The following is a 14,444-nucleotide window of genomic DNA, read 5'->3' as shown; positions in this document are numbered from 1 at the left end:
CAATGCCCCTACTTATACAGCCCAAAATGCCGTTAGCCTTTTTGGCAACAAGGGTACACAGTTGACTCGTATCCAGCTTCTTGTCCACTGTAACCCCTAGGTCCTTTTCTGCCGAACTGCCGCCTAGCCACTCAGTTCCTAGTCTGTAGCAGTGCATGGGATTCTTACATCCTAAGACTAGTATAAGAAGTCTAAAGTCACTGGACTGCAAAGAGAATGGGGGTTAGGGCATGGGGGATGGGGTGTCCCTAAACTGTAATGTCTTTGGGGGGCATGTCTGTACAGCACCTTGCACACCAATAGCATTATGATATAATAAAAGGAGCAGCCACTCAGAAACGCATTGGATTGCTAAGAGCCTGCTGCAGGCAGCTCCTAGGCAAACAGAGCCTTTCACACAGTCTTCTCTGCTGTTGCCTCTACTGAAATATTAACTTCGGGACGAAGTGCCTGTGTATGTAGATGGGAGTGGATTCCCCCAGAAAAGGGTGGCGCAGTTTAAGGGGGGTTTCCCGCACAGCCCAGTGCTGGCTTGCAATGCCCCAATCTCGTTCCGGAGGAGCGTCTGCTTGAGTGAGCCGAGATTGCCCACTCCCACGCCTTCAGTTATTGTTCGTGTGCTGCCTCCCTCTCCCCCTGTCTCTGTGACTCGGCTTTCCCCGCCTTTACCTCCCTCTCCCGCTCCAGCACTGCAGCAGAGGGAGGACTGCAATGTGCTGCCCACACAACCCCTTGTCCGCCCCTCAGCTGGCTTTGTCACGCCTGGCGACTCCTCCCGGAGACGCCGCCGCCAGCAGCAGCGCCGAGCCGAGCTGGGGAAGCAGGAGAAAGTGACACGCTCCGCGCGCGGGAGGCGGCTGCAGCTGCTCGGTGCGGGCACCTCGGGGGTTCGGTGTGTCCTCGCGGGTAAGTGGCGCGCCCAAGAGTTCATGGGCGGCGGCGGCTGTTCCTGCCTCCGGGGCAACTTTCCCTACGAGCGTGCGGGTCTGAGAAGCTGCAACTTTTCCGCGGCGCCCTGCGGGAGCCGCGAGCGGCTTTGCTCGCCGGGCAGGTAGCGGGTGGGCTGCGGCGGGGGATGGTTTCCAGGAGCAGATGGTGGTTTCCCGGGGCGATCTGACTTTGGCTGGGGGGGGGGGGGAGATTTAAACAGTCTGGGGTGGCTGCCGTGCCGCTGGGCTACAGGGCGCTTCTCGGTACCGACGCCAGGTTGCCTTTCCCTAGGGTGGGAATTGCTTTGCAACTCGAGTGCCTTTGAAACCGACTCGCTTATTAAGCCTAGCACAACTTTTGCGTGGCGGAGGGCAGCGATAGCAAGGCTCCGTGGTCAGGGGGCTCTAGGGACGCGGTGGGAAAGCTGCAGACGTGCTGGGGGCAAAGATGGTCCGAAAGATGCTTGAAAGGATGCGGAGGAGATAGAGGCTTTCAGATGCGCGGGGGAGCATGTTGTGTTTCACCCTAAGCGAATAGATAAATGATAACCGTCAGGTCAGGCCTTTGAAACCCGCCCCGCCTTTCCCCCTTCCTAGGCTGCATGCAAGGATCGGGGCTCAGATTTGCTGGGATGTTTTGTAGTAGGTCCCCCTCCCAAACTGCCTCCTTTGCGGCTTCGACGCGAGGAGAGGAGTTTCCTGAAGCGTGCAAAGTTGTTGGTCTCCAGTTGCGTTGGGGACAGATCCTGCAGTCCCTTAATTAAGTTGTTGTGGGGGGGGGGGTGGAGGAGGCTGGGCCATGGCAAAAGTCCCAGTGAAATCCCTGGGGAGTTCTAACCTGAGGGCAGACTGATGTCCCCCCACGCGGGTTGGTTTGCGGGACTGCCGCATGGGAGGGGCGGGGTCCGGCGTGAGGAGCGGTAAAAAAGAGAGAGGGGCCGAAACGTGCTGAGCAGCCTGGGGCGCAGGCAGAACTCCCCCGGGAAATCCGCGCGCGTAACGCCCCCTAGAAGTCCCCTGGGGAGTTCTGCGCGTGCCTGGGGATGCAGGACTTGTTTGGTGCCCAGGGGGTAGGAAGCTGGAGGGCTGAGTCATGCTGGCCGAGGCGGCCACGTAACATCTGTGTGCAAAGTGAGGCGGCCAGATTGGGGGAAAGAGGGGAGGGATGCAAATGAGGTGGCAGGGTGGGGGTGGTTGGCTCCTCAAAAGATGCTGAGAGCACCCAGAGGCTCTCAGGGATGGACCGCCTCCAGCGCTCCTTCCCGTAGAGAGTTAGGAGGCTGAAACATGATGAGCGTGTACGAGGAGCAGGGGATTGCAGGGGGTTAGCACAGCAAGGGGAACCCTACACAGACAAACAGATGGGGGCTGTAGCCCGCCTAGCCTGGCTTGGGCTGCACTGCACTGCAGTGCCGGGAGCTAACAGCAACTTGTGCTTGGAGAGGAGGAGGGAAAGGGAGCTGTTTCTGTGTTTGTGTGCTCTACTCACCATCAAAAGGTTTTTGCTCCATAGGATGATTACACATGGATTTGGAAATGGACAGGTCCCTATTGAGGGATCTTTACAAGCAACTTCCTGTTTAATTCACAATTGAGGACAGAGGATTTATGGAAAGGATTAGCTATGGCACAAACAGGACATAAAGTTGTAGCCATAGACTCTGTGAAAGGAATATAGTTCTGTGGAATCGCTGTTATTTTCCTGTATTGCATTGGGAACTCCCTGTGTTTCATGAAAACAAGCATTATTTAAGTTTTGTGATGAATTTTCTTTGCTTGGAAGTGTGGCCCTTATGGGAACTGGCACTTCCATTATGCTGTTATGTAAAATATTCATTGTTCTTTCTGTAGTTAAGCATTTATTTCCCATTTCCATTGAAAACAAAACACCATCAGACACACACTCCAGCCCTCTATTCCCTGCTGTTTATTGAATTTTAACATTTACTGAATCTTGCTAGTTGCTTTTTTATCTGTATCATATCATTTGAAGACAGGCAGACTTCCTCTTTATAAATTCCAGGGAAGCACAGAACCCTATTCAAGTACAACCATAATATATTTCAAGTGGATTTTTGTATAGATTTATAGGAAAGCTTGCCATAGGCCATATATTGACAAAGAGACAGTTTGCCAATTAACTTTATTGACAGAGCTAGTGCTGACAAGCATCTTTAAAAGAAACCTGTACAACAAAAAGGAAGAAAAAAGGTTTAAGGTCTTTATTTGGAAGCTTTTTTTGGTATTATTAAAAGATGACCCTGAAGATCAATAAGCACAGACAAGGCATTGACTTTCTCAAACATCATCCAGATGTAAAATCACATACCATTGGCTTCTGAAAAAATACAGGTTTTTTTTTGTTTATTATTTTATCACAAATGAGGTCAGAACCAAGTGCTTTCTGATTATATACTGTATTCGAGAAATCTAATTAATTTTTTCAGATGCAGTAGTTTCATTCTCATCAATGAAAAAGTTGTTTTTTCTCAGTTCTCAGCAACATGGAATAAACATGCCACATAGTAAGATCATCCATAGAGCTTGTAATTATACTCTTAAAATGTGTTTTATTGCAGATGCAATAAATGATGTCATAACATGCTATAGGAGTGACCAAAACCACTATAAAATTATGTCAGTTCAAAATACTGTATATAGGCTTGCTCGATCCACAAATTATTATACGGTAATGCCTGATTTTAAATGAGTTTAAAAGACAATGCTTTCCAAAACACAATAAGTAAGCATTTATGCTCTGGGGCTCAGAGCCCCCATTGAAGTCGGTGGGAGTTTTGCCATTGACTTCCGTGGGAGCGGAATGGGGCTAATACGGTGGAAGTGTCTTTAAAAAATAAAACTCTTTTTGCATAATTAACACTGAATTAGTGAAAAAATTCTAAATACTGTAAAAACTGTTTTTATCTAGTGGCCTAATCACTTGGGCTATATGTTGCTGAGAATTTCTTGTGACCACATGCATCACAGCATGCATATCAATGCTTGTTTAAACAAAAGCTCATCAATTGGATGAAATATCTTTTCAAACCTATGATAGGGAACCTGCTGCTGCCATGGTATTATATAGCGCACAATGTTTTAATCTTTAAACAGATCAGGAATTATTTTTAAAATGTTGCAATGGATTGAATTTGGGGCTTGATTTCTGTAAGTGTTCATCTGTAATTTGCTAAACAAGAAATTTCTGTTTAGATCATTTTTATTAGTGTGCCTGAAATGTGAGGGTAATAACAGTGCTAAGAAAACATTAAATCAGATTTTTAAATTTCTGTTTTAGATTAGAAAACCGCTTCAATTACTGAAGAAAATATCACTTCTGCTTTAAAACTGTAAGTTAAGATATGAGTAGCATTTTTACTTGATGAAATATTTATTTACTATAAAGTTATAAAAATAGGATTTAGTAACCTCTTAATTTAGTGTATCCGTACTCTTTTACAGGAGTTATAAAGATTAAAAAATATCTATTCTTGTGGAAATGCATACACTGCCAGACTTTATTACGCCATTTGTGCTCTGTATACAATTTAAATTTTTTGAAAAAGATAAATATCTGTTAATTAAATACAATCAAGCAGATATTTTTAGAGGACTGGTGAGATTAGTTCTTTAACGGGAGGACAACAGTGACAATTATAAAAGGTAAATTAAGCAAAGTATCTTTATTTCTTCTCTGAATCATGTTTGAATTCTCACTTCTCCCTTTCTGCCCCCCAGACAAATAAATGTTTACATAACTCAGGCATAACCATAACATTGCTGAAGATTCTATCCAGAGTACATCATGATATCACAGTGTTGTTTAATCTTAAGACTGAAATCCTATCAAAGTCTGACTGCATTTCTGCCAGCCAGCAGTTCGCATTAAGGCTTTAACACAAAACAGCAAAAGCCAGAAAATAAAAAGCTAAGATGGCCATTCCATCCGTAACTTCTAACTGAGCTAGGAATTTATAATGATTAATAATACCAGCACTTACAGCACCTGTTGCATGTAACATTACACAGATCAGAGATCCCTGCAAAATATAGGCACAATGGGGGAAGTTAAGGACTTATATCCATTTGTGCCATAAATTAAGGTAAAGCAGCATCTCTGCTGCTCCTCTACAGAAGCTCCCCTTTGTGGTCAGGTCTCTGCAGGTCTCAGTGTGTGTGCTAGGCTGGAAGAGCGATCTGCTCCCCACAACTCTACATGTAGGGTTCTGACTGGAAATCTGTACAGTAATTAATGCGGTTGGTACCAGTATTGACTACTTCATTAGGCTTTTGTTTCTATAGGTGCTCAGCCCAAGGTAACTAGCCTATTTCTGGAGGAGGGATACCTAGGGAGCACCACAGAGGGAGCTGGCTACACAAAAATCCCAGGATCCATTGGATCTACAGATGACATCCTCTACAGATTGTCAGCCCTTGTGGGTCTCTGAGACGCCATCTTCTCTCTCTGTGATGCTCTAGTGTAAACCTTTCATTTCGATAGGAGAAAGTAAGTACTTACTCCACAAAGTAACTGGGCTTGGCAGTGTGGAAACTTGCAAGGAAGAATCTTTCCTCAAGCAATGGAGAGACAGTGCTGCTGCTCCACCACCACTGCTGCAGCCTCCCAGCTGAAGTAGTGCTATGCATCCGCTCTTGAGGTGGGAAAATGGTGATTGGCTCTCTGGATCTGACAGTCCACTTGCCTTGTCCTTGCTACTCCCCCAGCCTACCGGAGTGTAGGGGGCTAGTGAGCACAGTTTTACAGGACACAAGTTGCAACTCTTTGACTTCTGGAATCCTGCATTTCCTGGTAGTTGGTTCTATGTCCCTGGCCCTTTATGCTAGAATCACAAAGAGGACTTAGGTGTTGCAATGCTGAAAATAGCAACCACCTAGGCTCCTTGCTGCCCAGTGGAATTCACAGCCCCAAGATAGGCTTCCCATACAACATATGGGAAGAGTTAGGCACCTAAAAAAGGGATTCTCAGAAGCCAGCAGGCTGAGCAGGGAACCCCTAAGCTAGCCAGGAGTGAAATGAGGAGGAAAGGGGCAGGGGGTTGGGGCCCAGATCTACAAAGGGAGCTAGGTACCTAATTCCCACTGGTCTGTGCCATAGGCGCCTGACTGAGGAAGCAGAGGCAGGTGCCTCTTCCGCTCAGGATTCTCTGCCATGACCCCTCTCCTGGAGTTAGGTGCTTAAGCCAGGTCAGCCATGTCTCACAAAAAAGACAGGGAAAGAGAAACACACACCCCACCTCACCCTATTATAGCCAGTAGTCCAGTGGATAGGGCACTCAGCTGGGATGTGGAAGAGCTGTTTTCAAATCCCCACTTTGCCTGATCCTGAGCAGGAATTTGACCCTAACTCTCCTGCCTTCTAGAAGAGTACCCTCACTGCCAGGCTATTGGAGTGGGTCAATCTCTCCCATTGGAGCTGTTCCACTTTGTATTAAATAATATTTATTGGGAGAGAGAGAGATTGATTCTCTGGTTCAGTGGTCAGGACACTCATCGGGGATGTGGGAGAGTTAGGTTCCAATATCTAGGGCTACAGTATTGTCCATTGCTATGGGACTGTCCCCTCAACATGCACACACAACTACCTGAAGTCAGACATTCAGAAGGCTGAACAATTGTATGTTCAGAGGACACATTGTGCAAGTCAGGTTGTGATTTGCCTCAGTGATTTCTGTTCTCCATTGCATTGAAGGTTAACATGGTACACTTCCATATCCTATTTGACGTCTTACTGCACATACGAGCATTTTAAAAAATATTCATTTGATTTCTCACTTACCAAAAGTGATTATGCTGTAAGGAGCAGCATGTGGTTCTTAATTTGACATGGATGTAGCCAAGTTATGCAATTAACTAGAGTAATACTACATGCATTCTAATGGGTCCTGTTTGGAACTCATAATTTTTATGTCCATAGGTGGACTATGCAGTTAAAGGGATACCGTCAATCTGAAAACTATTCCATTGCACAAAATTAATTAAAGTGCTTTCAAATACTATCCTGCTCCCCAAGCCTTCCTGTAAATTTTTGGGGTTTTACAATCACATGTCTTTTTCTCTTTCCTGTTTGTATATAAAAGATCGGTGGGAACTATCTAACTGAGTTTGTGAGGGAAACTGTGAAATGGACTATACACAAAGGGCCGGGTCTTAAAGATATTTAGGTGCCTAAATCCCATTGATTTCAATAGGAGTTAGATGCTTGAATACTTTTTTAAAGATCTGTCCCGAAGTGCAGCCAAATGCATAAAATAAACAGAAAAAGATACTTTCCCCTTTAATCCCTTTCAGTTACAGTAAGCTTAGGTATTAGCTTGCAAACTCTGAAGTGAGTAGTCCCATTGAAGTCGATGAAAGAGGCCAGCAGGGGAGGAGTGTGTCCCGAGGGCTGATTTAAACTCCTACGAGTGCTGGATTGAATTAAAAGCTGCCCTTTCCTGATGGGCATGAATATCCTGCCCTGCTGGAGTTTGCCCTGTGGGTGCATATTTGTCCTGAATCAGGTCCACAACCTATAAAGGACTTTTTGGAATCTTTTTGGATGATAGTTGCCATATACATTCATTGTATTGTTAGCACTTCATCAGTGCTCTAAATTGTCTGAGGCCACCATAATATGAAACTCTTATAAAGATATAAGTGTGCTGGAATCAAGAACACTGAATGGCTGGTGAGGCAGAAACTTATTTATTAAATTGCTTGGCCCACTGAGGTTGAATGTTCTAGATATTGGATTATTCTTTTGGAAAATAACTGCTAGAGGTAGGCCACTGTATGTTACCTGGACTTAATGAATTGTTTGTTTTTCTTTTATGAATTGGAACCTCCATGCTCCCAAGAATGAGCTGTTCCTTTTAGGGCTGTCAAGTGATTAAAAAAATTAACCGCGCGATTAAAAAATTCATTGATTAATCATGCTGGTAAACAATAATAGAGTAGCATTTATTTAAATATTTTTGGATGTTTTCTACATTTTCAAATATATTGCTTTCGTTACAACACAGAATACAGTGTAGAGTGCTCACTTTATATTTCTTTTTGATTAAATATATTTGCACTGGAGAAAACAAAATAAATAGTATTTTTCAGTTCATCTAATACAAGTACTGTAGTGCAATCTCTTTATCATGAAAGTTGAACTTAAAAATGTAGAATTATGTACAAAAAAAAACTGCATTCAAAAATAAAACTACGTAAAACTTTAGAGCCTACAAGTCCACTCAGTCCTACTTCAGCCAATTGCTCAGACAAACAAGTTTGGTTACAATTTGCAGGTGACAATGCTGACTGCTTCTTGTTTACAATGTCACCTGAAAGTGAGAACAGGCTTTCGTTCGCAGGCACTGTTGTACCTGGAGGCTCAAGATATTTACATGCCAGATGCGCTAATGATTAATATGTCCCTTCATGCTTTAATCACCATTCCAGGGGACATGTGTCCATGCTGATGATGGGTTCTGCTCGATAACAATCCAAAGCAGTGCAGACAGATGCATGTTCATTTTCATTATCTGAGTCAGATGCCACCAGCAGAAGGTTGATTTTCTTTTTTGGTGGTTCGGGTTTTGTAGTTTCCACACTGGAGTGTTGCTCTTTTAAGTCTTCTGAAAGCATGCTCCACACCTCATCCCTCTCAGATTTTGGAAGGCACTTCAGATTCTTAAACCCTGGGTTGAGGGCTCTAGGTATCTTTAGAAATCTCTCATTGGTACCTTCTTTGTGTTTTGTCAAATCTGCAATGAAAGTGTTCTTAAAATGAACAACATGTGCTGGGTCATCATCCGAGACTGCTATAACATGAAATATATGGCAGAATGCAGGTAAAACAGATCAGGGGACATACAATTCTCCCCCAAAGAGTTCTGTCACAAATTTAATTAACGCATTATTTTTTTAACGAGCATCATTAGCATGGAAGCATGTCCTTTGGAATGGTGGCCGAAGCATGAAGAGACATACAAATGTTTAGCATATCTGGCAATACCTTGAAACGCTGGCTACAAAAGTGCCATGTGAAGGACTGTTCTCACTTTCAGGTAATATTGTAAATAAGAAGCAGGCAGCATTATCTCCCATAAATGTAAATAAACTTGTTTCTCGTAGCAATTGGCTGAACAAGAAGGAGGACTGAGTGGACTTGTAGGCTCTAAAGTCTTATATTTTGTTTTTGAGTGTAGTTAAGTAACAAAAAAAGTCTATATTTGTAAGTTACACTTTCATGAAAAAGAGATTGCACATCAGTACTTGTATGAGGTGAATTGAAAAATACTATCTTTTGTTTATCATTTTTACAGTGCAGATATTTGCAATTAAAATTATATAAAGTGAGCACTGTACACTTTGTATTCTATGCTGTAATAGAAATCAATATATTTTAAAATGTAGAAAAACATCCAAAAATATGTAATAACTTTCAGTTAGTATTCTATTGTTTAACAGTGCGATTATTTGCGATTAATATTTTTTTAGTTAACCGCATGAGTTAACTGTGGTTAATCGACAGCCCTAGTTCCTTTTTCTTTCTAGCCCAAAATTGGCACATAACCCTGCAGCTTCTTACAGCTATCTGGGAGGGCAGACAATATGTCATCTCTGTGACTAGGCGAGTGATCAGTACCACTGCTCACATGGAGTGGGAGTTTTCAAGGTTGTTCCCAAATAAGAAAAGTGGTGGTACGGGATGGTGGGAGGGAGAGGGGGAGGGGAGAGGGAATGGAAGGAGGAAATTCATATTCATGCTCTGTGTTAATGTGGAACACTTAAGAAGTTTGTTACCAAAGCAACAGAATAATATAGAATAAAGTTCAGGGTAACATGTTATAGAGAATAAAAGAAAATATTTGAAGAGCCAGCCAAAAGTGAATGGTAAAAGCTTGTATGTGCTTTGTAAGCGTGTATAATTAAGGTGTTGATCAGGGCACCATGTGCCTTATCTGTGGCACACAGGGGACGTTATTGATGTGGCAGTGCTTCCCTGATTTACTGATAATCGCGATGTCTTTAGTTACACACAAAACTAATTGTTTTCCAAAACATTCATTGTGATGAACGTGAATATGCTATGACTGTGCAGCCTTTTTTGATTCAAGGGACTGCTAAGGAGCAGGACCGACTTTTATTCAAGGACAATATTCGTAAAAAGTCAGAGGGCGAAAGATTAATCTCAAATCATCAAGGGGGAGAAGTGAAAGAGCTAATAAATTAAAAGGAAATGATTTCAGACAGCAGCTTGGCTTGAATGACACCTCAGTTTCCCTTGCAGTCTGATGGAGAGATGATAATATTGTTTTAAGGCTGACAAAGGCAACCATAAGTGTTGGTGAAAAGTTTGGAACAGTCTGAATCTTTCACAAAATTGCCTGTTCATGGGGAACTGAGCAAGGTTTGGTAATTTCCAGAAACCTGAACTTAAACTCTTCCCTTTGTTTTCTAATATGCAGTATTACAACATATCCTACTTTGCCACATTAGACTGTGAGTGTAATGATGGTGTTACCTCCAGGCTTTATTAGATGGAACATGGGAAGGTAATTAAACATGCTATGTACTCTCTGCTAGCTAAGTGTTTGATTTATCAAACAAAATTGCAACTCAGGGTTGGGAGGGAATGGTTGGAGTTGCCATTCCTTAATAAATCTATCCCTCTATCTACATAGGTCCTTACATGGTCCCCGTTGCTGTAGTATCGAGCACTTTGTTTAGAAGGAGGATGTAGATATGTTTGTGCGAGATGATAGTTTATAGACACTCCCTCCTAAGGGACAGCATTATGAATACAGGCATTTTGAGATGTTTTGGAAGCAGGGGTGGAAAACACAGTGTAGCTCTAGTTTGTTTTATTCAAAGTTTCATTCCTTTCTCATTCACTGGTTTTGTTGTTTAATGAACCCCAAGATCATTTTCTGGTGTCAGAAGTGCTGAATGAGAAGGAGACTGCACTCATTTTGAGGTCAACTCCTGTGTGTGAAACTGAAAGCAGAGGAAAGGGGAGCAGGTGGAGCAGCAAACAGAGAAGAGCAGAGGCTCTTGTATGTATTTTGTGAGCACAATAGTAACTTGATTATCTTGAGAAGGGAAGAAAGTCAGGAATGGATGTGCTGCAACCTCCATCCAGTCTGCAATTGTCCGACAGAGATTTGAATCGTATTTAGCAGCTATAGGGGCAGAGGAGAAAAATGATAAAGAGAGATGATCAATCTTTTTGCGTACTGTTGGGAAGGAAGCACTGAATATTTATAACAACTTTAAGTTTGAAGAAAGTGAAAGCACAAAACTAAGGAAAATACTGACTAAATTTGAGGAATATTGCATGCCAAAAAGAATGAGACCTTTGAGAGAGAGAGGCAAAAAACTGATGACACCATAGAGCAATATGTCACAGAATTAAGGAGACTCAGTAAAACCTGTGAATTGACAGAGTCTCTGGTCAGAAGTAGAATTATTTGTGGCATTAAAAACAATGTGTTTAGAGAGAGTGTTCCATGAAGGAGATTCAACTTTTGAAAAAGCTCTTCAGATATGCAACAGCGCAAGCCAAAGGGAATTCACCAGATGGGGTAATCCATCCACTAAGTACAAAAGCTACAGCCAGAAAAGGTCAAATCAAAAATGAAACCACTGCTAGGGCCACACTGTTTTGCCTTTGGGAAAATCTGTCATAAACGTGGGGAAAATAATCATTTTGCTAAATGTCGCAGATCTAAAATGCAGAAAAGTCAAGTGCATTCAGCTGAAGACAACATGGCTGAGGAGTTTTACATAGACATCAAACAATCCTGATGAGAGGGACTGGATTATGAAAGTGAATGAAATCATTATTCCACTGAAACTGGACCCAGGAGCTCAGGTTAATATTCTGTCTGAACAAGATTATGAGAGACTGAAAATAAGACCAAAACTGGGACCAACAAAAATAAAAGTAACTGGTTACTCTGGAACAAATATACCAGTGAAGATGAGGTGCATTGCTAGCATCAGTTATAAAAACACCATGTACAGGCTCCCATTCATTGTAGTGCCGAAAGAGGTGACACCAGTATTAGGCCTGGCTGCCTGTGGAAAAACTCAGTCTGGCAAAATGGGTGTTCTTATTACAAGATCATACTGAACCTGGCTCTGAGGCACTCATTTGGGAATATCCTGATCTGTTTCAAGGGTTGGGTTGCTTGCAGGGTGAACATACAATCCAGATAAACAAGCAGGTCCCTCCAGTTATCCATCCATGTAGAAAGGTGCCATTTGCACTCTGTGATAAACTCAAGGATGAGCTTGCAATGATGGAAGCAATGCAACTAATACAAAAAATTGAAGAGCCAACAGAATGGGTGAGCTCCCTAATCATTGTGAGAAAAATAACAGCCAGCTACGTATATGCTTATATCCGAGATACCTCAAGGCTACAAAAAGAGAACATTTCAAACTACCATTCAGAGAAGATTTGCAAATGCACAATATTTCAGTAAATTGGATGCATCCTCAGGTTTTTGGAAGCTAAAAGTAATCGAAGAAAACTCAAAACTATGCACCTTTAATACGCCATTTGAAAGATACAGATTCTTTTATGCTTATCCTTCGGCATAGCTTCAGAACCAGAAGTGTATCGCAAAACCATACTACAATCTATGAACATATTAACACTGTTGATACCTCAAAAGATGAGAGAGTCACCTGGGGCTTAACAAAAGCAGAGCATGATTGTAGACTTTGGGAAGTCCTGGATGCAACTAGAACTGCAAAATTCAAACTAAGTAGGGGAAAATGTGTTTTAGGGGTTACAGAACTGATTTTTGTTGTGGATATTATTTCCAATGAAGATGTAAAATCTGATAAGAGGAAGGTTTCAGCCATTGGAAATGATACCATGTCTCCAGTCAAAGAAAGATGTCCATCAGTTCCTGGGAATGGTTAATTATCTTGGAAAATGCATACCTAATTTATCTACCAAACCTGTGGCTTTGAGAAAACTCTTGGAGAATAAAACTTAATGGTATTGGGGTACAGAATAGGAGGAATCATGAGCATGTTTGAAACAATAACTGATACAAGAGCCAGTGTTGGAAGTTCTGTGCGCCAGGAAGGCCTATTAAAATCTCAGCAGATGCTTCACAGTTTGGGTTAGGTGCAGTGATTTCACAGAAAAATGTGGATTGTTGTCAACCAGTGGCGTATGCATCCAAATCGGTAACTGAGCAGAAACCATTTACACACAGATTGAGAAGGAGCTTTTAAGAGTATTGTTTGTCTGTGAGAGATTCAATTAGTTTATTTATGGTCAGACTTTGGATGTTGAAATGGACCACAAGCCCCTGGTAGCATTATTTGGCAAACTGCTAAATGACAGTACCTCAAGGATTCAAAGAATGATGATAAAGCTGCAAAAGTATAATTTAGTTGTAATTTACACAGCTGGTAAATTTAGGTTCACTGCAGATGCACTTTTCAGAGCAGTGTCTCCCACTATGAAGCCAGAGAAGACCTTAGAGATAGGCTTGCATCTCTATGTAGATCTGATTGTAAAGTCAATTCCTGTAGCTAACAGGAAACTGCAACAAATAAAAGGGGAAACACAGAAAAATGAATTGTTGGGAATCCTTGAAGTGATAATTAAAGGGTGGCTTGAAGAAATAAGCAGTTGCTGTCCAAGTATAAGAGACCATTGGAACTGCAGACATGAACATACTATGATAGATGGGGCGATTTTCAAGGGCAGCAAGGTTGTAATACCAGTTAGCCTCCAGAAAGAAATGCTACGGAAGAGCCACGAGGGTCATTTAGGAATTGAGAAATGCAAACAATGAACACAAGAGGTACTGTCTTGGATGTGGATCAATCACAACACTACTAATGTGGTAGGAAACTGCTTTTCATGTTTGAAATACAAGCTATGCAAACAGGCAGAACCTCAGAGACCTCATTCAGTTCCACAAAGGCCTTCCGAGAAGATAGGCACTGATTTATTTATCTGGCAATCAAAGGATTATTTAATAGTCACAGATTTTTATTCTCTGTATACAGAAATTTGCACACTGCACTAGTGATAGCCAGCATGAAGAGAATCTTCTCCAGACAAGGAATTCCGGATGAAGTCTTTAGTGATAATGGGCCATGGTTTTCCAGTGCAGATTTTAGGCAATTTGCTATAGATTGGGATTTTTATCATAAAACATCAAATCCAAATTACCCCCAATTGAATGGACTTGTGAAAAGGTCTATACAGATGGTAAAGAACCTTATGAAAAAAGATTTTAGACCGTGGGGGTAATTTGTATATAGCTTTATTGGTTTACCAAAGTAACTTCTGTAGAATGGCTTTTTTTCCAGTTCAGCTGTTAATGGGAAGAAGGATCAAATCTAATTTACCAATCACTGCTAACTTGCTGAAATCTCATGACAATGAAACCATATGGAAGATGAAATAAAATCAGAAGTGGAAGCAGAAATATTATTTTGACAAAAGAGCCCGTGATCTCCCATCTCTTAACCCAAGTGATAGTGTGC

General features: G+C 42.1%; 1 protein-coding gene across 2 annotated transcripts in view; it reads left to right on the top strand.

The window, feature by feature from the left end:
• Nucleotides 1–647: 647 nt before the first annotated feature.
• SV2C (synaptic vesicle glycoprotein 2C) overlaps nucleotides 648–14,444 on the top strand; it is a 183,032-nt gene continuing 169,235 nt past the window's right edge. For both annotated transcript variants that reach the window (XM_034773883.1, XM_034773884.1), the window contains exon 1: nucleotides 648–906. The gene's annotated coding sequence lies outside the window, so the exon portion shown is untranslated. The remainder of the gene's footprint in view (nucleotides 907–14,444) is intronic.

The sequence above is a fragment of the Trachemys scripta genome, chromosome 6, assembly GCF_013100865.1.
Source record: "Trachemys scripta elegans isolate TJP31775 chromosome 6, CAS_Tse_1.0, whole genome shotgun sequence".
Lineage (NCBI taxonomy): Eukaryota > Metazoa > Chordata > Testudines > Emydidae > Trachemys > Trachemys scripta.
The sequence above is the reverse complement of the archived record's forward strand: the minus strand, read 5'-3'. Positions and strand labels throughout refer to the sequence as shown.